This window comes from Hyperolius riggenbachi, chromosome 12, assembly GCF_040937935.1.
Source record: "Hyperolius riggenbachi isolate aHypRig1 chromosome 12, aHypRig1.pri, whole genome shotgun sequence".
Lineage (NCBI taxonomy): Eukaryota > Metazoa > Chordata > Amphibia > Anura > Hyperoliidae > Hyperolius > Hyperolius riggenbachi.
The window spans coordinates 27,565,880-27,590,398 of NC_090657.1; the positions used below are offsets into that span (position 1 = coordinate 27,565,880).

Genomic DNA, 24,519 nt, shown 5'->3' on the forward strand with positions numbered 1-24,519 from the left:
CCACTCGCCAAGGAGCTTTCAATCTAATCCCTACCATCATGTCACTAACTGTCCTCATAGGAGCTTATAGTTTTATCCCTGCCATCATCACTTCACTAACTGTCCTCAGAGGAGCCTACAATCTAATCCCTACCGTATTTGGGGGAATTTTAGCATGCTGTTAGTCCGGGGGTGGCTGGTGATAGTGGGCCTTGGGCGGTAAAAAGTACAAATCTGGCCCTGAGGATATATGTGCCCAGTATATGTAGCCAGGGGTATATGTGCCCAGTATATGTAGGTAGGGGTATATGTCCCAAAATAGGTAGCCAGGTGTGCCCCCAGCAGGAGGGGAGCAGTGCAGAGAAGAGGGAGAGCTGTGAGCAGCGGTGGAGAAGGGGGCCATCTCTACCCCCTTCCCTCACCTTAGGGCTCTCTCTCCCTCGCTCGCTCTCCCCTCCGAACTAATGTGCGGGTGGGCTGGCAGGCAGCGGGCGGGACTTACCTTCCGTCTCGATGCAGTGCCGGCGCGGGATGGATTAGCTGCTACTCTGGTCTGGTCCAGACCAGAGGCACCAGAACTTCCGGCGCAGGCGCGAGACGGAAGGTAAGTTCCGCCCACTGCCAGCCACCCGCACATTAGTTCGGAGGGGAGAGCGTGCGAGGGAGGGAGAGTCCTAAGGTGAGGGAAGGGGGGGGGGGAGATGGCCCCCCTTCTCCACCGCTGCTCACAGCTCTCCCTCTTCTCTTCTCTGCTCTGCTCTCCTCCAGCTGGCCGCACGCGGCCGGGGGGGGCGGTCAAGTGGTGACGGCGCGGGGCCTGTTCAAGCGCGGGGCCTGGGGCCCCAGTTGCCCCACCCGGGTGCATTTTATCGTCAGGAATCGTGTTTCCCTGTCGGGTTAATTGATACTACCGCCGCTACTCAGCGTCGCACCACAGATTCCCGACGACAGCCACAGGCTAGTCAACATGTGCAGGAGAACGGCTCCTGCACGCGTTGTTAGATGTGAAAGAGGCCATCGGATTCTCAACCAGCATCCCCCGTCATTTTTGACACGTATGGGACTAAATCATTCCACTTCCCCATTGAAATAGCTCCCAACTGTCCCTCTTTTGGAGGGGCAATCTCTCTTTGGGAGCCCTGTCCTTCTGTCCCTCTTTCAGGACTTTGTCCCTCTTTCTATGAAAATATCAGGGCCGGAGCTACCATAGAAATTATGGGCAATTGCCCCAGAGCCTGTAGGGGCCCCCAAGATGTCCCTCTCCCATCTTAACTGTTGCTCCCCAGGGACACTGCAGAGTCTGTTAAGGGAGACGATTGGGGGACGATCAGCAGCCAGCTCAGGGCCCAGAAGGGAAATTTGGCTGCAACAAAGGGCCTCTAATGACGCTTTTTGGTCGGGGGGGTGTCTGTTGGGGGTCCCCGGGCTAATTTTGCCCTAGGGCCCGATTGTTACTTGAACCGGCCCTGGAAAATATATATATTTCTCTACTAAAAAATGTGCTTGATTGACTCTAAACTTTGTTCCCATCCTTTAAAGCGGAATATAACCCTGCATTTTAACTTTGCTCTAAAACATTATTTACAGCATATTATATGCAAAAAGCATTTTTTTTTTTACTAGACCAGCATTGGAAGGGTTAAACACAGAGGTTTAAAAAAAAAAAATGCTGGTTGCATATAATATACTGTAAATAATGTTTTAGAGCAAAGTTGAAATGCAGGGTTATATTCCGCTTTAAATTGATGTATTACTAATTTTAATATTAAGAAAAATGGACCAGGATCGAAAGGATCAGTGTGGTTTGAATTATAACACATTTTTCTTATGAAATCATTATGGCATGTGTGACTAGGGGTGTGATGGGGCGTGACCAGGGGTGTGGCAGGGGCATGGCTTAAGTGTCCCTCTTTCTCATCTCAGAAAGTTGGGAGGTATGCCATAGAGGTGGTCTTGCTCGGACATCCCTCAGTGCAAGTGGAGGAAGGATGCCTGCTTCATCTCCTGACGCCATTCCTATAGTCCGGGCCCGGTGCAGGGGTGCTGGGGCCACACTTGCTACAATGCGGAGGGGAGTGTTGACAGAGGCCATACTTGTTACAATAAGGGGTACAAGGGCCACCTTATCACATTGAGAGGGATTTTTAAATTACAGTAATGTGCACACAATTCCCCCTTACCTATGGGGGCCCCCCTGCAAAAAAAAAGATTGCATGAGACCCCCTAGGTCCATAGCCCCTCTAAGGGACCAGGCAGGCAGACAGTAAACAAACACCCCCGCCACCCCCTCCCACCATGCAGAGTAGCACAGGGAGCATTACATGTACCGGCTTCCAGCTTCTAGTCATGTGATTTTAGGTGTCAAAAATCTCTTTATTTAGCAAAATTAACAACAGGTAGGTAAACAGATTACAAAAACATCCTATAGGACACGCAGGTCCCAAAGGATGAAAAAAGCCATGTATCAAATGAGTCAGAGAAAAACAACAAGATAAGTATTATATCAATAGCATATTAAGGTAATGTAGAGATTAGAATCCAGGGTATAGGTGCCAGTGGGTGCTAAATAAGCAGTCAAATAGTGCAAATAAGACTCTAGGTAGTCATGTGATTTTGAGGACAGGATTATTGGGGACAGGTCTAATAATAGTTGGCCAAAGGGAGAAGGTGAAGCGAGTGAAGGAGAAAGGGGCAGGTAAAATGACGCAGTTGGAGACAGGTTCACTTTGAGGCGTGGTCAATTTGAAACTAGAATAACAACTACGATATGAGAGTCAACAGAATAGCCATATTATGAAGCCTAAAATCAGTCACCAGGACAACAATGCCACAAGAGCCAGGGTAATGTCCTAACCCCAAAATAATGCCATGAGCTGATGGCTTTTGAATTAGCAAATGTAGAATTCAAAATGGAGAGGTCTAACAGTAGAGTTGGGCCGAACGGTTCGCCTGCGAACTATTCCATGCGAACTTCCGTGGTTCGCGTTCGCGTCCCGCAGGCGAACTTTTGCGGAAGTTCGGTTCGCCCCATAATGCACTATGAGGGTCAACTTTGACCCTCTACATCACAGTCAGCAGGCCCAGTGTAGCCAATTAGGCTACACTAGCCCCTGGAGCCACTCCCCCCCCTACTAAAAGGCAGGCAGCGGCGACCATTACGGTCACTCGTGTGCCTGCATTAGTGAGAGTAGGGCGAGCTGCTGCACACTCTCTCTCATAGGGAAAGATTACTTAGGCTTAGCTTGTCCCTGGCTGCATACCTGTTCTGTGAACCCACCACTGCATACCTGTACTGTGAACCTACCACTGCATACCTGTTCTGTGAACCCACCACTGCATACCTGTTCTGTGAACCCACCACTGCATACCTGTTCTGTGAACCCACCACTGCATACCTGTTCTGTGAACCCACCACTGCATACCTGTTCGGTGAACCCACCACTGCATACCTGTTCGGTGAACCCACCACTGCATACCTGTTCGGTGAACCCACCACTGCATACCTGTTCTGTGAACCCACCACTGCATACCTGTTCAGTGAACCCACCACTGCATACCTGTTCAGTGAACCTGCCACTGCATACCTGTACTGTTCAGTGAACCCGCCACTGCATACCTGTTCTGTTCAGTGAACCCACCACTGCATACCTGTTCTGTGAACCCACCACTGCATACCTGTTCAGTGAACCCACCACTGCATACCTGTTCAGTGAACCTGCCACTGCATACCTGTACTGTTCAGTGAACCCGCCACTGCATACCTGTTCTGTTCAGTGAACCCGCCACTGTATACCTGTTCTGTTCAGTGAACCCGCCACTGTATACCTGTTCTGTTCAGTGAACCCGCCACTGCATACCTGTTCTGTTCAGTGAACCCGCCACTGTATACCTGTTCTGTTCAGTGAACAGTTTGGTGTGAAGCAGTACCTTAATTACACTACCTGATTGATGTATACACATGCAAGATGTTTTAAAGCACTTTAGGCCTGTCATTTAGCATTCAATATGATTTCTGCCCTTAAAACGCTGCTTTGCGTCAAATCCAGATTTTCCCCGGGACTTTTGGCGTCTATCCCACTCCGCCATGCCCCTCTCCAGGTGTTAGACCCCTTGAAACATCTTTTCCATCACTTTTGTGGCCAGCATAATTTTTTTTTTTTTCAAAGTTCGCATCCCCATTGAAGTCTATTGCGGTTCGCGAACTTTAACGCGAACCGAACCTTTCGCGAAAGTTCGCGAACCCGGTTCGCGAACCTAAAATTGGAGGTTTGGCCCAACTCTATCTAACAGTCTTATTAGCGGTTGTCAAATACTGTATTGCAGTGTATCTTCCATACTACAAACAGATGCAGTCACTAGGCCACACCTAGCATCCAGAATGCCACCGGCAGTGGTGTAGGAATTGGGGATGTAGCGGTTGCCCACCAGGGGCCTCTTTCATCCATCTTGTTAGCTTTGCATTGGTGCTATGCTGGTAATGAATACCTCTATTTGTGCATTGAATAGAACTAATCCTTAAACTGTTTCCTTACTCTGATTACACCTATCTGACACTCCAGTTATCCTTGGTAGGTTTTGGGGCTCCATATCAATAGGGTGCTTGGGGCCCCATGTAAAACTCGTACTGAGGCCCCAAGCTCCTTAGTTACACCAATGGCCACCTTTCTCCTCAAACTATGATCTAGGTCAGGCATGGGCAAACCCGTCCCTCCAGCTGTTACGGAACTACAAGTCCCACAATGCATTTGCCTTTATGAGGCATGACTGTGGCTGTCAGACTCCTGCAAAGCATTGTGGGACTTGTAGTTCCTTAACAGCTGGAGGGCCAAGTTTGCCCATGGATGATCTAGGTTCTAGGATATAGTCAGGAACTAGCATGTGCTGCTTATCATGGCTAGCATTGTTGCCAAGGCCGGATTTACAATAAGGCACTGTAGGCTCATGTCTACAGGTACCTGATGATGGAAAAGTGGCTCACTCCTCTCCCCAAGTTCCTCCCTCCCTCCTTCCCTATGCAGAGTCCTGAACAGAGTGTAAATGAGAGGTTACTCATCCAGCTCTCCGCATTCCACTGATGAGATTTCCTTTCAGTCTTAAAGGGAAGATCCGCGCATAATATAAAAAACAAACTGCACGTACCTGGGGCTTCTTCCAGCTCCTGGCAGTCGATCGGTGCCCTCGCCGCAGCTCCTCTCCCTCCCGGCGTCCAGCGGTGAAGAAGCCGACTTCGTCAGGTCGGCTTCCAGGTCGGCTTCATGTGCGCTCCACGGCGCGGGTCACGGAGGGGGGAGGGGAGCAGCGCAGAGAAGAGGGAGAGCGGTGAAAGGGGGGGGGGGACACCTAGCTACTTATTCTGGGCACATATACACCTGCCTACATATACTGGGACATATACACCCTGGCTACATATACTGGGCGCATATACCCCTGGCTACATATGCTGGACACCTATACACCCTGGCTACATATACTGGGACATATACCCCCTGGCTACATATACTGGGCACATATACACCCTAGCTACATATACTGGGCACATATACACCCTAGCTACATATACTGGGCACATATACACCCTGGCTACGTATACTGGGCACATATACACCCTGGCTACGTATACTGGGACATATACACCCTGGCTACGTATACTGGGCACATATACACCCTGGCTACGTATACTGGACACATATACACCCTGGCTACGTATACTGGGCACCTATACACCCTGGCTACGTATACTGGGCACCTATACACCCTGGCTACGTATACTGGGCACCTATACACCCTGGCTACGTATACTGGGCACCTATACACCCTGGCTACATATACTGGGCACCTATACACCCTGGCTACATATACTGGGCACCTATACACCCTGGCTACATATACTGGGCACCTATACACCCTGGCTACATATACTGGGCACCTATACACCCTGGCTACATATACTGGGCACCTATAAACCCTGGCTACATATACTGGGCACCTATAAACCCTGGCTACATATACTGGGCACCTATACACCCTGGCTACATATACTGGGCACCTATACACCTTGGCTACATATACTGGGCACCTATACACCTTGGCTACATATACTGGGCACCTATACACCCTGGCTACATATACTGGGCACCTATACACCCTGGCTACATATACTGGGCACCTATACACCCTGGCTACATATACTGGGCACCTATACACCCTGGCTACGTATACTGGGACATATACACCCTGGCTACGTATACTGGGAACCTACACACCCTGGCTACGTATACTGGGCACCTATACACCCTGGTTACGTATACTGGGACATATACACCCTGGCTACATATACTGGGCACCTATACACCCTGGCTACGTATACTGGGCACCTATACACCCTGGCTACGTATACTGGGCACCTATACACCCTGGCTACATATACTGGGCACATATACACCCTGGCCACATATACTGGGCACATATACTCCTGGCTACATATACTGGGCACACATAACCCTGGCCACATATACTGGGCACATATACCCTTGATTACATATACTGGGGACATATACCTCTGGCTACATATTCTGGGCACATATACTGGGCACATATATCCCTGGCTACATATACTGGGGACAACTGGCTGTTTGTCATTATGTGCATTTACTGGTGAAAAGCTGTCTCTTATTATGTGCAGTTACTGGTGAAAAGCGGTCTCTCATTATGTGCATTTACTGGGGAAACACTGTCTATCATTATGTGAATTTACTTCATTTTTTTTTTATGTAACTACATTAGCTGGTATAACTACATTACAGTTAGCCCCACCCACGGGCAGGGTATATGAGGGATATATTTATTAAAAAATATAAGAGCATCAATATTAAAAAAAACAAAAACAAAAACTTTATGGTAGGCATGACTTGGGGGTGTGGTTAGGGGTGTGGCCTGTGGCCCAATTTCTAATTTTAAAATGTTGGGAGGTATGACTGTATTGCTCTTTATCTTTATTGTATCAGCTGGGTTTACCTGATGTGGAGCGGCAGCACAACTACAGGAAACCAATCCATTTTGCTGACGTTGCGCTGAGGTAAAACGTTTTTCTCATTTCCACTTTTTGGGGCTTGGGACTCGCCCCCACCTCATAGAGGGAAGTGAGGCTGCAGATTGTTATGTGCAATAAACAAGTTTTTATCCACCAGGAAGCGCCGCAGCTGCCTTCACTGACATTGGGACGGAGCCACTGTTGGAACGCAAGGAAGCCAGGAACAGGAAGTTCGGGTATCAGCTGACCAGGGGATGTCACGGTCAGGCTGAATCCACGCTGAGCTGAGCGGTGTTGCGCTTCTGGATATCGGGATTACAGCAAGACTGTTTGCACAGTGAGAGGTATAAACTACCCGGACACCTGGAAGAGGTACTGTATTGCTCTTTATCTTTATTGTATAAGCGGGGTTACCTGATGTGGAGCGGCAGCACAACTACAGGAAACTAATCCATTTTGCTGACATTGTTGCACTGAGGTAAAACGGTTTTCTCATTTCCACTTTTTGGGGCTTGGGACTCGCCCCCACCTCATAGCTGCATATTGCCCTCATACATTGTGCTGTGTTCTTTTGATTATACTCTGCTGAGACACTAAATACCCCACCTGTGAATGTGAGTGGTTTGCTGCAAAACATGTACTGTTGGTGGGCCTTGAGGACAGGGTTGGGGAACTCTACATATTCATGTTTTGCTGGCCCTTGCCGCTTCTGCAATGAGATGCTATCGAATATCTATAAAAAGGTGTCAACGCATAAAATAAATGATAGATTGGCAATTTCTTGATTTATAGACTCAAGCAAATTTTTCAGACTTTTCAGTCTTTTTTTTTTTTTTATAATTGGGGAAAATTTGGGAAGGTAGTTGGGGGGGGGTGGGGCAGATCTGGGCCCGCCGAGGGGTGTTTTTAGTGTGGCGTGTTCTCTGTTGCAGCTCCGCTCACTCCTGATCAGCGGAAGTAGAGTGCAAAAGAGAATATTGGAGCTCCATCGCATGGAACCCGGAAGAGGCAAGTCCGGCGACTTCCCTGGAGGCTGCTCTAATTTTTGGAGGGGGTAGAACTGAATGGGGCCCGAGGTGAGGGAGGGGGAGTCGGGCTCCCCCCCACGCGGCTGTGTGTGCTGCTGCTCCCCCCTCCAGGCTAGATAAAATGGGGGCACCTATAACCAGGGGTGGGGGCAGGGCAAAGTTTAGCAGAGGGGGCAAGTGCTTTTTAGTTATGCCCCTGTTTTCATGATTTTGCTAATGTTCTTATTATGCTTCCAATCGCAGTTTGCATGCGATTGGAAACCACAGCAAAATCACATACAGTATAAAAACAGCCCTAAAGGTGCATACTAATGAATATACTTAGGCCTCGTTCCCATTGGTTCCGATAGCGTGTCAGTTTGCGTTGGCAGTTTTTTGAGGCATTTTGTTCCCCCTTTACCGGCGCTTGGGTGGGCGATGCATTTTTGTTAAAAGCGCTTTTCCAGAGCGGTTTTTTAGTTCACTCACTGGCGCAAGTAAGGAAGTGAACTCTTTGATCTGTAAAAGAATAAATACAATGTATTTAATTCTTAAAAAAGCAAACGCAATCGCTACACAAAGATTTTGTGAGCGTTTTGCGTTCTTCCTATACCTTCCATTCAGGGCAAATCGCCCTGAAAATGGTCCATGCAGCGCTTATGTCAACTGACAGCGCACGGAACGCCCCAATCTGAACGACACCATAGGAAAGCATGGTGTAGCAGCTTTTAGGGCGCTTTTGAAAAATAGTCAGCGCTTAAAAAAGTCCAAAAGCGCCTCTGATGTGCACGAGTCCTTACTGCTTGAATATCCACTGAATGAATACTTTAACATGAGAGATTAGCTACATAGAAGGGGTAAGATTGTACAGCCAAGATTATATCATTAGTGGGCAGACAAGACACAGAACATTTATATCACACTTTTCTCCTGGCGGAATCAAAGCTGCAGCCACTTAAGGCCCTCTTCACGGGCAACCAGGATCATTAGGGAAGCTTGCCCAAAGCCTCCTTACTGCTTTACGTACTGGCTTGAGCCAGGATTCAAAACCTTATGAAAGGGCTCAAATCCGACAAAGGCAACAGTCTAATCAGTAGGTTATCCACTAAAATATACTTCTCGAAAATAAATATCCATTATCATGTGTGGCCACCAAGACTGGACGTTATGCAATCTCACACTCTGTTTATAACCAACAACAGGTAAGCTCCAGTGCATCTGTTTTGAGTGTACTGACCCCCTTAGTGGTTTTAAAGGACAACTGAAATGAGGTGTGTGGAGGCTGCAATATTTATTTCCTTTTAAGCAATACCAGCTGCCTGGCAACCATACTGATCCTCTGCCTCTAATGCTTTTAGCCATAGCCCCTGAACAAGCATGCAGCAGATCAGGTGTTTCTGGCATTATTGTTAGATTATTATTATTATTATTATGTATTTATATAGCGCCGACATCTTCCACAGCGCTGTACAGAGTATATTGTCTTGTCACTAACTGTCCCTCTGAGGGGCTCACAATCTAATCCCTACCATAGTCCTATGTGTATGTATGTTTCGTGTAGTGCAAGTATCGTAGGGGGAAGTCAATTAACGGATCTTTGTGGGGGGTTGTTCGGCCGCTCTGCCGCCGAGGAACTGACCCCAGTGTGCGCTCTCGTGGACTCTAGCACACGCCGCATGGACCCCGTCCGCTGGGATCTGTGAGCGAGGAGGTCGCGCGGGGACTCCACCGGCCTGACTTCTGCATTCTGGGCAGGCTGAGGAGGCGGGCCACTGCGCCTGTTGCCAGGAGACCGGGACGCCGCATGAGGGGTGCACCGGGATCGCCAGATATCGGTGGCCGTCAGGGGGCCGTCCCCCTCCATTCGCCATCCGCTCACTGCGAGCCCATCTGCTGCTGCAGCCCCGCAGCCAGGCCATCCGTTCACCGCACCACATCTCCGTCGGGGAGCTGCTCCCTCTCGGCACGCAGTCGCATCACGCGACTGCCAGGACACCAAAGGGCCGATCAGCTGAAGCGGCCACCGCCACCCACGTGGAGCGACCATGGGCCCAGGCACTACACTGCCTCTGTGTCGCACACCACCGCTGCCTGGAAGCCACCTCGGGCACACTCAGGAGACCACAACAATCCAGGGGGCACATGGCTGCTGCCCTGATCAGCCTGGGCCTGATCGACCTGAACAGCTGCCGCAATCCACGTGGAGCAACCATCATTACTGGGCCCCCTCTGCCTGCAACCACCAGCGTTTGGACATCTTGGGACAGAATAACAGACTGTACCAGGGGTGTTCAATCTGCAGCACAAAAAGGTCCCTGCCTCTCTCCTCTCGCTTTGGGCTCTCTCTCTCTGGTTCCGCTTTTTCTCTTAGCTGTCCCTTCTCTCTCTATCTCTCTCCTTCTCTATCCACTCTCTACCAGGACACTCTGCTGTCCGCCTCCATCACTTTCCTCTACTTTTTCGTGGACATTCGGAACACCTGTCTTGTTGGAGCGTGTCGCTGTGTAGCGTCCAGTGCCGAAAATGGCAGCGCTCAGATCAGCTCTCAGGCTGCTCCTCCAGTCCCACTCTTTTCTGTTCCTGCTATCAGTGTACGTTTTGCTCTGTTTGTATTACGTTAATCTGTATGTGTATGCTGTAATGTTCTCTGTTTTTGCTTTCTATTTTTGCTTTATTGTTTATACGTTTGTACCATGCTTACCTGTACACGACGCTCTGCTTAATTGTACGCACAAGCTGTAATGTTGTCCTATGTGTGCTTGTCCCATGTCTATGTATGTATATGCTTAATCGTGCTATTTTTCTTGTTTTTCATCAACGACCCTGTATGCGCCAAAACCAATTCCGGGTACAACCCACCGGTTGTACTTGGCGGAAATAAATTCTGATTCTGATGATACCCGAGTGCCTGCGGGAAACACATGCAGACACAGGGAGAACATATTTAGTATTTATATAGCGCCGACATCTTCCGCAGCGCTGTACAGAGTATATTGTCTTGTCACTAACTTGCCCTTAGAGGAGCTCACAATCTAATCCCTACCATAGTCCTACTATGTCTATGTTTATATTGTGTAGTGTATGCGTTGCAGATCTGACAAGATTAGCCACATGCTTGTTTCTGGTGTTATTCAATCACTACTGCAGCCAAATTGATCAGCAGGGCTGCCAACTGGTATTGTTTAACACGAAATAAATATGGCAGCCTCCATATACAGCATCTCTCACTACAGTTGTCCTTTAAACTGCAATTTTCTATTTTGTCCTCTAGAGGGAGCCCACACCCCAGAAAGTGTCTCCGAAAAGAACAAAAACAACAACACACCCCCTCCAGATCCGAAATAGCTTTGGAAAGGCTCTTTGCTACCCGGGGAACATTCCTTATAATGGAATACTACTTTATTAGACTTATCCATAGTACGGAAGCTCGGGCACTCCTACACATTCTCAGCAGATGACAAAGCAGGAATTCATAGACAGGCAGCACTGACGCCCCTCTGCCCTGCTGAATGTACTTGTACACAGCACACTGTACCAAACACGCCCTTCTGTTGTGAAGGGGAAGCGACCACCCCTCCTACCAATTAAAGTGTCAGCTGTCGTGGTCTCTATTGGCTCGCTGTGGACGCCACACTACGAGACAAAACTGATGGTAAACACAGGGAGAGAATAGACTTCTGTTCACTCTGCACTACAGCACACAAAGATCTTTGTTACTCCATGCTCCCCAGGCAGGCCCTAAGGCCAGAGGCTGCCAATCTACACTCCCTCTAAAGGGGCCCATACACCTAACGATTTTCCCGCCGATATACAGCAGATTCGATCAATGTGATCAAATCTGCTGTGAAATCGTTGCGCAAACACAACAATCGTTTTCCATCCGAAATCAATAGTTTCCATCGATCCGTCCGTGAGGAAGATTTTGCTCGATCGCCGGTGGGTCGGGAGTGCGTCGATAGCGGCGTTCGAATGCCCGACGACCGACGCTAGCTACAATACATTACCTGCTCCGCCAGCGTGAGTCCCCTGGTCTCCGCTGTCTTATTCTCCGCTGGGCTCCGGGTCTGGCTGGCTTCACCGAACTTCCTGTCCTGGCAGGAAGTTTAAACAGTAGAGCGCCCTCTACTGTTTAAACTTCCCCCGGACAGGAAATTCAGTGAAGCTGGAGCCCGGAGCGGAGAAGAGACAGCGGAGACCGGGGGACTCGCACCGGCCGCATCAGGTAATGTATGCAGGGGGGCAGCGGCAGCTTCACAGATTGTGATCGTTTTCATGCTGAAATCGATTCACAATCTGTTTGCAGTAAAGGCAGCCATACGATCCTTCTCTGATCAGATTCGATCAGAGAGGGATCTATCTGTTGGTCGATCTGATGGCAAATCGAACAGTGTATGGCTACCTATAACGTGTACTCAGAAAAATATGGAGGGCTGACACTACTATCTATTACTATTGTATATGTTGCTTATACTGATTGCTCAGGTGAATACACACATGCAGGGCCGGATTTACCAAAAGGCAGTGTAGGCACCAGCCTACAGGCGCCTGATGATGGAAAGGCGGCTCACTGCCCTCCCCAAGCACCTCCCTCCTTCCCTATGCAGAGTCCTGATGAGAGTAAAAATGAGAGGTTACTCACCCAGCTCAGCATTCCACTGATGAGATCTCCCTTCAGTCATGGGCACCTCCAGCTACTACTTGAGGGTACCTCTGGCTACCTGATACTAAGGGGTATCTGTAGCTACCTACACCAGGCAGGGGAAGTAGGGGAAAGAAGACAGCTGGGACAGCCAGCACACTTGAGTCGCAGTTTGGATAGGGTTTGTAGGTCTATGGAGGGCGTAGTCTAAGGTGCCAGGACATCTGTGCCTATAGGCTCCTGTGATGTAAATCCGGGCCTGCACACATGCAATTTTGATTGGTCAATCACGGACCAATTTTACCACCTCCATGCAGTATGAAGGCCAACAGATATTTAATTCTCTAAACCAGAGCTGAATTAAGATGTAATGGCCCTAGGCAAGGTAGTAGATGCCCTAGGCAAGGTACTAGATTTGTAGTACCCTTGTGATTTTTTTGGTAAGCTGAAGTGCGGAGAGGTCAGAGAAGGTGGCAGTAAGGCCCCTCGACACCCACTAGGCCCCAGACACCTGCCTAGGTTGCCTGGTGGATGATCCTGCTCTGCTCTGAACAGATTGTGTAGTGAAGCCCTCATACTACATGGAATTGGTCAAATTGGCCAATCAAAATTGCATGTGTGTACCAGGCTTCCGACTCCTGGAGTTTCTATTAGTTACTACACACACACACACACAATAAGTTTGCATGGTAGATTATGCTCTTGATCGAGTAAATCTGCTCGATATATCGATCCTACATTAATCGATCGGACTGAAGTAAAGCATACACATGTATGCGGTTCTACTTCCACATCTGATCAGTTTAATGGCTGGTTCTTGATTGAGAAAGGAACGGACACAGAAAAAACCCTCTCCAATTGTATACTTGATCGTCCGGATCAGTGCGGATGTTTGGGCGGAGCTATTGGCATACATGTGGATCGTACTTCTGACTGGAAGTGAAGCATGAATTCCGATCAGGTCAGTCGCCATTTTATTACAGGTGCGGAAGCCTCTATCTGAACACAAATGCTTGTGTAGCAGTCTGGCTCTTGTCAGGGCAGTTTCTAGGCTGAATTGCACCCAGGGCGAGGGTGTAAAAATTGCCCCCCCCCCCCCCCCTGTGGACCCGCGAAGCAATACTACGCCCCCAGTATAGGTAGCCAGCTGTAAGTGCTACCAGTATAGATATAGGTGCTCCTAGTATAGGTTAGCTAGGTATAGGTGCAGCCAGTATAGGTTAGCTAGGTATAAAATGCCCTCAGTATAGGTAACTAGGTATAGGTGCAGCCAAGTCATGGGCGTCCGCACGTTGGGCAAAATGGGGTATGCGCCCCCCCCCCCTTCCTGGCCAGCTGCTGCCTCCCCTTAGCCACCCGAACCCGGAAGTGTTGCCAAGGCTTCCCACAAAGGCCTGTGCAGGAGGGGGAAGCAACACAAAAAGGAGGGGCAGCGGACAGCAGTGGGGAGTGGGGCCAGACCCCCCACCTCACTCACCTGGGTCTTCTCTCCTTCTGGGGCTTAACCACCTCCAAATTAGTGGCAGCAAACAGAAGCGGGCAAGAGTGAGCAGAAAATAATTACTCACCTGCTTCCTGCGTTCCAGGCGATGGCGCGCAGCGTCATCGTCACGTGACACTGGTATCCGCCTTCTCCACCGCTCTGTGCTTCCTGATTAGTGGAAGCACAGTGAGTGGCAGAGAAGTTGGAGACCAGTGGCAATTGGAGTGTCCTCCTCTAGAATCAACTCCTCACATTCATGTTTACAAGACTTCGCACTGGGGGGCGGCGCGGCACGACGGATAGCGGTGAATCGGCGGGTAGCGGCGGCGATCGTTATGCACACGCAGCTAGCAAAATTATGTAAATCGGCCCAGCAGGGCCTGAGCGGCACCCTCCGGCGGCTTACCCAGTGTCACACACGGGGTTACCGCCAAGGAGGTTAAAGGATACCCGAGGTGACATGTGACATGAGGAGATAGACATGTGTATGTACAGTGCCTAGCACACAAATACCTATGCTGTGTTCCTTTTTTTCTTTCTCTGCCTGAAAGAGTTAAATATCAGGCATGCAAGTGGCTGGTTTGCCATGTGGATGATCCAGCTTTGCCTCTACTCACCATTGATGTATGACAGCTCTTGCTGTGTGCCTTGGCACTGCATTGCCTCTATTGGTGCTTATTCTATGTGCAAGCCCCAGTAATATCACTAACTTGCCACGTCTTGCAGGGAAATAAGCATAAGGGCTGGAACCCACTACAAAACGCTATCGCTATTCACAATCGCTAGCGTTTTGTATGAGCCGTTTCTAAACGAGTTCATGAGCGGTTTCAGTAGAGATTTAAAAAGTGTAATCAGTTTGCCAGCGGTTGTGTAGCGATTAGCGTTTTAAATTCTGACTGGTCCTTTCAATTAAATTTTAATTTTGTTAGTGTGCAGTAATGTAAAAACGCTAGCAAAATCGCTCTGTGTAGGTTCTGATGAGCGATTACGCCAGCGATTATATAGTTTATATTGCAGAAACACTAATGCTAATTGCTAAAAATGCTGTATGTCCTGCGTTTGCGATTTTGGTATTCGCAATCGCTCCAGTGGAATTTGGCCCATCCATTAACATTAGCTGAGCGTTTAGGGAAATCGCTAGCGGTTTGAATCTATCCCTAAACGCTCACAAAATTGATCTAGTGGGTTCCAGCCCTTTGAAGGTGTTCAGCAACAGCAGCATCCATATTTCTATTACTATAGGTTTTGTTTTACATTGAACTTGTATCAAACGTTTAGCAAGTTCAATTAAAACAATTGACATCAATGAAGAAAACAAAGAACAGTTTCTTATTCCAGATCTTGTAAACATACATAGAGCATACAGAGCAATAATTGAGGGTTTAGAAGCTCACTTCTAGTATAGTCACTGGTTCAAACTCAAGGCCTCACGCGTGTAAAGCGATCATTCTTGTGGTCTACAGCCTTCCTATTCCCATAACTAAACTTCCTTTATTCAGTCAGTGTTAGCAAACAAACAGGCAGTCACGTGATCTGTTCCACATAACGACTCAGGCCAGGGGTGTCAAAACTCAATCACGTGAGGCGGCAAAATCTAACACACAGAGTAAGTCATGGGCCAAATTATTAAAGGATTTAACATTTACTGAACAGTCTCAAACTAAGTGGCGTAACTATAACTGGGGGGGGGGCGGGCTGCTTTTCCCCCTACAGCAGAGTAACGCAGTGGGAGATTTACCTGCTCCGGATCTCCTCTGATCTTCCTGACAGACACACTCTCTATGCTGCATGCCTCTGGCTCCAAGCGCATGTCACGTGATTGGAAGCTGGATGTATGTTAGCAGAGTGTGCAGCTCCCGGGAAAAACAGAAGAGACACTGACAACACAGCGCTGGAGCAGGTAGTGCTGCTCTGCTTGGTGGGAGATTGTGTAGGGGGTTGGGCCGGTTCTAGAATATATGCCGCCTGAGGCAAACTTCTGACAAAACACCGAACCCCCCCCCCCAGCCGTGGGTGTGGGGGGCCGCCAAGCTGGAGGGGGTAGAGGGCAGGAAGGGGGTATTGCGTCGAACCTCCCTCCCTCACCTGGGTCCCCCGATCTGCACTCCCTTCTCTTGCTTTTAAGGTGCAGTCTTGTTGTGAACACACCTTGCACCACCTCCCGTGTGCCTCCACCAGAATGCACTAGCTAGAAAACACGCTCACCGGATATTAAAGCTGACCATGCAGGGACCAGCTTTCAGCGCTTGCAGAATTATGTTCGCTGTATTCTCAAAGCTCTTCCAACAGCAGAAACCTCCACTGGTTCCAATATCAGCAATTTCTCCTCTCTACTTGTAGAGACTACTTGTAGTTGAGGAGATTTTTTTTGTGTTGAAGCTTTTGATGGAACTGGTCATAGGATATTTTTGAGGACTAATTGTTACGAACATTGTGAGCGCTGCATAAGCTCTAATTTACTGTACAGTTACATGTTTTGCACTGCCCAAGTGCCAGCCTTGAATATCAAATCATAAACCAGCCTTAACTACTTGCCGATTGCTCCTCGCCAATTGGCGTGAACGTGGCGGCAGTCCCAGGACTAATCTACGCCGGTTGGCATGAATAGCTGGGAATGGTGCTAGCAGGAGATTGCGCGCGCTCATGCGCGCATCTCCGCTTGGAAGGAGGAGCGGACCCTGTCGCCCAGTGGTGAGTGTTAGATGCCGTCAAATAACCCTGTACAGCACTGTGATTGAATGCATCGCTGTACTGCCTCACATGACTGTCCCCTCTGTAGGAAAATCACTTGTGTGCGGAGTTGAGTGGCCCTACAGCTAGGCCTTCAAGCTGCAGTGGCCCAATTAGTAAAAAATGGCCTGGTCACTAGGGGGGTTTAACATTGCAGTCCTCAAGAAGTTAAAAGGACCTGAAGTGAGAGGGATATGGAGGCGGCCATATTTATATCCTTTTAAACAATGCCAGTTGACTGGCTGTCCTGCTGATCTTTCAGGCATCAGTAGTGCTTGAATCACACACCTGAGGGCTTGTTTCCACTATTGCGGTGCGGAATCGCCTGGATTCCACCGCTGATGAAATCGCATGCGGATGCGATTTCCCATGCGTTTTTTGCCGTGAATTCGCATAGGTGAGGGTATATGCGAATTTAACCATGTCACTGCCTGTTTGAATTACATTGGTACCTATGCCAATTTCGCATGCGAATTCGCATACCATAGCCGCATGCGAATTTCCTATTAAATACATTAGCGGCGATTCGCATGCATTCCACTCGCAGGCGAATTCGTTGGCTCTTTTGTGCGTTTTTTTACCGCTGAAAAAAACGCACATCACCAACGCAACAGTGGAAACAGGCCCATCCACTTGCATACCATGTGCGAATCTGCATGCGTTGGACGCATGCGGATTCGCGATAGTGGAAACGAGCCCTGAAACAAGCATGCGGCTAGTCCAGTCAGACTTTGGTCAGAAAAACCTGATCTTCATGCTTGTTCAGGGTCTATGTGTAAGAGGATCAGCAAGACATCCAGGCAATAGGTATTGTTTAAAAGCAAATAAATATGGCAGCTTCCATATCACTCTCAGTTTAGGTGTGCTTTAAAGCATTTATAAATTATGCTTAACCTCATAAAGGGAGGGCTCTCCCTTAACTTATTGCCTGTAGGTTTTGTTCACATATAAAAAGGTGTCCAGTCCTGTTTTGTTCAGTTTTTGTCAGTTTGCTTCAGTTTTCTATGTGTTTCTATGGATTTGTTCACACATAGGGCCTGATTCATCACGCTGCACTGCTAAAGCAGTACAGCTTAATGTGCTGAGAGTAACCATGGTGACCGAACACTAAGCAGGTGAGCTTAGCATCCCATCACCATGGTTACTGCTGGCCTGCGCCTCTCATGAGGTCAGAGGCGCTGGACGGAAGAAACTGTGGTGATCGGAGCTGAGCGGTCTGCAGGGGAACACGAGGTTCGGCGCTGGAACAGGGCCATGTGAATATTGCAGAAACGGGGCCACGGAGGCGGAGCACAGGGAGAGTGACAAGCCAGCGTCTAGAATACCAGAGTAGGATCACATGCTGATGGGGCCCCTTATACTCTGACGGGGGGTGGGGCAATCAGCGACTTGGAATGCCTAGTGGAATAATCTGGCCCTGTAGCAAACTGCCATGCAAAACTGACAGATCTATACATTTCTGGTCCAGTCAGGTACTGTCCTGTCCTATGTGTGAACCAAACCTAATTTCTCCATGTTTTAATGTACATGGTTTGTATGTTACAGTCACATTGCTGTGCTGAATGTTATGCACCCATATCTACAGTACAGCACCACAGAGGATTATGGCGCTATCTATATCATTAATAAACATGCACAAGGACAAATCACTACAACATTACCACCAGCATGACACACCTCTTGCTGTGAGAACCTCTCATGCTTGCTCCCCACACAGTACAGGCTGGGGACAGGTTTTTAGGAATGGTCAGCAGAAAGAGACAGAACTAGTTCATAGTGAATGATACGCAGCGCATTGGTGGAGGCTATGGAGCAGCTGCCTGCCCTGTGCATTGCTGAGTGCTGACAGTTTTGCTTTAAGCAGGATGCAATAATTCAGTGACATTGAGGTAATCTTTAACTACATGTTTCATTTAGCCCTGAGCATTTCAGATTATTCACGTACAGCCCATGTCACAGATCTCAGTAGCCCTCCTTGTTATCTCTCTGGCCATAAATCTTGTATTTTATGGTTCCTGTATACCTATCTTTGCATAGAGGAAGTGTTTCACTTACAGGAAAACGAAAATGAGACCATTATGAAGGCCGCCATCTTGATCTTCTTTAATGCGGATCTGAACAGTTGAGGAAAAAAAATAGAAATTACAAGGTATCAATGAATGGTAAGAGATAGGAATGTCTTTTCATAAGCAGATGCTCTGTTTACATATAATCAATGTACAACAGTGGCGTAGCAATAGGGGTTGCAGAGGTAGCGACTGCATCGGGGCCCTTGGGTCAGAGGGGCCCCGAGGGATCCTCCCTCAAGCACAATATTAGCTCTCTATTGGCCCTGTGCTGGTAATAATCATTTCTATAGATGCTTTGAATAGTAGTGATCATTCTTTATATTTTATTATTTATTTATTGTATTTATAAAGCGCCAACATATTACGCAGGGCTGACATATTACAACCATCATATTATGACATATTATGAGCATCATTAACAAGCTGCTCCCCATCCCCTTCTTGCACCTCTGACACTGTAGTTACCATTGGCAGGTTTTGGTGCGCCGTATCAATTGTTATGTATAGAGTGCTTGGGGGGCCCCAATGTAAAACTTGCATCAAGGCCAATAGCTCCTTAGCTACACTACTGCTGTACAAAGTATACAAAGTGCAGAGCAGGATGATCCTCCAGGCAACCTAGGCAGGTGCCTGAGGCTTAGTGGATGTCAGGGGGCCCACCAACCACCTTTCTTTGACAGCTTACCACAAGTACCACAAGGGGGCCCAAATCGAATACCTTGCCTAGGGCCCCATTACATCTTAAATCCTCTCTGACAAAGTGATGACTAATGACTTACTAGCAGTGCATAAATGCTGGAATCTATCAGAGGTCCTTGCTCCGCCCACCACACACTCTATGGCTTCCAATCAGTCATTGTTCTCACACAGAGACTGGGCATCTATTGCCACTGTTATCACTACACAGCAAAAGTCTAAAGCCCATGACACACTGTCTTATAAAGTGATAATTCTTTATATGTACAGTGACGCTGCTCAGCTATCAGCTGGCCGGCATGTTCTGCTCTATAGAAAAAAGGGGGGGGGGAGGAGCATGTTCTGGCCTATAGGAAGGGGGCAGGGGAACAGGGGTGGGATTTTCAATAGATTTCAGCACAAAATCTATTGAAAATTGAAAGCCATCTCCACCTGCTGGGCCCGCACATCTCCCCCACGTAATGTCCTCCCCTGGGCTGTGCAGAGTATTGGCAGTGGAGCATACACTCACCTGTCCGCTGAAAAGCACTTCCATGCTACTGCTGTATGCCTCAATCACAGCTCCAAATGGTTCCAATCAGAGTGGGGCACATGCGCTGTCCAGTCTGCACGACCTCATGGATTATGCTCTGAACGGCTGTGCAAAGCACCCACAACCCAGTCTGCCCGGGGCATGTGTGGTTCTCAATCACTGGAACTGCACGTGCCCAGGATGCACCTGGTGATAGCTGCCTCACAGCAAGAGCACACAGAAAGAGAGCATGTAAAGTGGATAGAGAATGCACCCTTGGGCTCCCACTAGAGCATACATGTCAAACTACGGCCCACGGGCCAAATCTTTCCCTCAGAGCCATTAAATTTGCCCCTCAAGGGGTTTCCCCACTTTGCATCATGTTATCCCACTCTAGACCACCAGGGAAGCTATATTGGAGGTGAAGCCCCCAGGGAAGTCAAATGGGGGAGGTAGGGACAAACACTAATTACTAGGGAATTGTATAGGAGAAGAGAGGACCACTAGACACCAGGGAACTGTATAGGGAAGGAAGGAGGACCACTAGACACCAGGGAACTGTATAGGAGTTGGAGGGGGGCAATTAGACACCAGGGAACTTTATAAAGGTGGCCAGTCGACATTGAGGTTGGCCCGCTGCTAAGTCCTAATGTTCAATTTCAGCCCACTTTTTACTCGAGTTTGACACCCCTGCACTAGAGCGAAGAACAGGGGCTAGTAACCAGTCAGTGTCTAGACACCTTTCTCAGGAATGCATAACTTTGTCACCTCAGGTTTACGTTAAGCTACAGTCCAACTGCACAGAGTCATTTACAATCCTAAATTCTTAACCCTTACAGTGAGAATAAGGATGCTAAGAATAATGCTAACATTTGTATATCGCCTTTCTCCTGTCAGACTCAAAGCGCTTGAGAACTGCAGCCACTAAGGACGCGCTCAGTAGATAACCCTGCAGTGTTGGGGAGTCTTGCCCAAGGACTCTTTACATAATAGGTACTGACTTACTGATCATGAACAGTCAGGATTTCAACCCTACGCCAGAGGCCGTGCCCTTAACCAGTACACTATTCACCCACTAAAGGAAGAGAGAAGGGACAAAAAGCAGCACAGCCTAGATCTATGTAGGAACGGGAATTGTACATACAAGTCTATCTCAAGCCACAGGTCACTTTTTATGGGTAAGACCGCAACATTTCAATAAAGATATTCATTTATGCATTTTGTTTCTCTTTCAAATGCTGTTAGTTGCCAAGCTTTTAACATCCCTGCGTAGCCAAGTCTGATTCAGAGAAAAGCTAACAAACCGCTCTAGAGAGAATAGTGTTAGTTTTAAAGACAACAGATGGTTGGGCTCACCGAGACTGAAACTGCTTATTATTGATAACACAGCAGGAGCTGCAAAACGCTTTCCTAAAATGAATCTAAACTCGGGTCATGATGTGTGAGAGATAAAAAGTCAGTTTTCAGCAATCATTTAACTAGTACACCAGTACCAGAAGTGATATAACTTATTACTTTCAAAAAGTGAGGTACGAGGTTCCCTTCCCCCAAAATTAACTGTTTTATATTTAAATATAGCTCTACTTAATGTGATGACGTGCCAGGTTCAAATCTCATGCAAGACATTATTATAGCTCCCAACAGTCCCTCTTTCGGACCCTATGGACTGTATACTATAACCCCCTATACCCTTCCCTAATGGCCCATACTCACGGGCTACAATTGTCGCCGCAACACGCGGCGCGCGTGTTGCGGCGACAGGTCTCCCGTGAGTATGCGCCGTTGCACGGGCGCGCACCCCGAACTGTCGCCCGTCGCTGATATCGCCAGGCGATTGAACTGCTCAATCGCCTGGCGACAGTCGGCGCCGCAATTCCGCCGCAACTGTCGCTAGTCCGCGTGAGTACGCGGACTAGCGACAGCAACCTCCATTGAAGTATACGGAGCTTCCGGCGGGGGGAGGAGGAACGTCGGCGACAGCTTCCGTCGCGCCGCTGGTCCCTCTTCCGCGTGTGTACGCGGAGGGACCTGGCGAGGAGCTGTCGCCGGCCTGTCGCCCACACGCTCACGTGTGCTGGCGACAGGCCCTTCAAGTTGCCCGTGAGTATGGGCCATTATCCCCACAACCCCCCATGTTAATGCTAACGTTTTGCTTTGGCAATGCTAAATGCATTTGTTCCTGCCAATAAAGCGTTTTTTGGATTCGGAATTGGGACAGTCCCCTCTGAGGACCCAGTCCCCTCTTTCTTCTTTTTGTCTCACTTTCAGGACTGATGTACAAATCTATGTAAAAAAAAAAAAAATTTATACTCAAAAATGTGTTTGACTCTAAAAACTTTATTCCCATCCTTTAAATAGATATATTTCTTATTTTCATATGAAGAAAAATTAACAAAAATAGAAAGGACCAGTGTGGTTTGAATTATAAAAACATTTTCCTAAAAAGAAAAAAAATCTTAAAGATATGCATGACTATGGGTGTGCTGGGGGCGTGATTGGGGGTGTGGCAAAGGCATGGCTTAAAGGGAACCTTAACGGAGAAGGGATATGGACATTTCCTTTTAAACAATACAAGTTGCCTGACTCTCCTGCTGATCTTTGGCTGCAGCAGTGTCTGAATCACACCAGAAACAAGCATGCAGCTAATCCAGTCTGACTTCAGTCAGAGCACCTGATCTGCATGCTTGTTCAGGGGCTGTGGCTAAAAGTATCAGAGACACAGGATCAGCAGGAGAGTCAGGCAAATGGTATTATTCTAAAAAGAAAAATCCATATCCTTCTCAGTTTAGGTTCCCTTTAGGTGTCCCTCTTTCTTATTTTAAAAGCTTGGGAGGTATGATTATCTGTATGGAGTTTGCATGGGTTTCCTCCAGGCACTCGCACCCAGAGAAGGATTATCCACCAGACAACCTAGGCAGGTGCTTAGGGACTAGTGAGAATCGAGGGGCCACCTGCCACCTTCTCTGACCTCTCTCCACTTCAGCTTATCGAAAGGACCACAGTGGGGCGCCACATCTACTACCTTGCCCAGGTCCCCATTACATCTCAATCCATCTCTGCTCACACCTCTTCTCATCCCAAAACCATGCCAGTTGGTTCACTGCTGTTCCCCCAGATTGCTGTATAGACATCTGACTGTGGAAGGGATTACACTGTGAGCCACTCTGCATGATCCGGCACACACGCTAGATAAAAACGATGCCAATGACTACTAACTATGCAGACAATCCAGTGTACAAGAAGCATCCCCTCCCAGACTACGCTTTGGCCGCCTGGTGGATCACTTTGGCCAAGCAGCAGTTGGCAGTATTGTTCACTCCACTCACCCGGCTTCCATGTGATGTCACACACGTGCTGCTGTAGACTAGCGATGCGCCTGTACAGCCTCGGCCCTGCAATGTTGCCCGAGGTATTGAGTCCTGCTCCCCGCCGGGTCATGTGCTGCCTTGTACCTGTGTATGAGGCATCAGCAAGAACAATTGTTAGATGTACCATGTGGTGGACAATGCAAGTCATGTATATGCATAAGAAATGCCTAAAGGTGCGTACACACGCACTATAGAAGCCAACCACGGGTCCGTCGGACCCTCCCACTGGGCGGACTTTCAGCAGACAGTAGTGCTGAGAGGATTGTTCAGGAACGGCCTTATCAGTCCGCCAACAGTGCGTACACATGCACTACTGTCTGCTGAAAGTCCGCCCAGTGGGAGGGTCCGACGGACCCTTCATTGGCTTCTGTAGTGCGTGTGCGCACCTTAACAGGTAAGACAGGAAGCACACTTGTCTGATTGCCCGTGTGTTTTCTGCACAGGAAAGCGGAGAACCCATGTTAAATCAATGGAGTAGCTCACACTTCGCTTAGCTGCAAAAAACGCATTTGACCGCAGTACAGCATTGCATGCATCTGCTTCATCAATTACATTCCCTTCTGCGAGAAAAAGTGCCCATTTTTCCAGATACAGACACACATGGTGTGCAGAAAACACATTATTATTATTATTATTATTATTATTATTATTATTATTAATATAGGGCTGACATCTTCCGCAGCACTATACAAAATACATTGTCTGGTCATTTAACGGTCCATCAAAGGGGCTTGCAATCTCATCCCTACCATAGTCATATGTGTATGTATGTATGTATGTATGTATGTATGTATGTATGTATGTATGTATGTATGTATGTATGTATGTATGTATTGTACTCTAGGGCCAATTTAGGGGGAAGCCAAATAAACGTATCTGTATGTTTTTGGGATGTGGGAGGAAACCAGAGTACCCGGAGGAAACCCACACAGACACAGGGAGGACCTACAAAGCCCTTGCAGATGGTACCCTGGCTGGGTTTCAAACCGGGGACCTAGCAACAGTAC

The 24,519-nt window shown here is 48.2% G+C and overlaps 1 long non-coding RNA gene across 1 annotated transcript in view; it reads right to left on the minus strand.

The window, feature by feature from the left end:
- The window catches only part of LOC137540729 (uncharacterized), a 136,839-nt gene that overhangs the window by 27,451 nt on the left and 84,869 nt on the right, over positions 1-24,519 (minus strand). The window contains exons 4-5 of the long non-coding RNA XR_011025038.1: positions 23,471-23,596; positions 18,924-18,982 (exon numbers count right to left, since the gene is read on the minus strand). This is a non-coding gene — a long non-coding RNA (uncharacterized lncRNA). The remainder of the gene's footprint in view (positions 1-18,923; positions 18,983-23,470; positions 23,597-24,519) is intronic.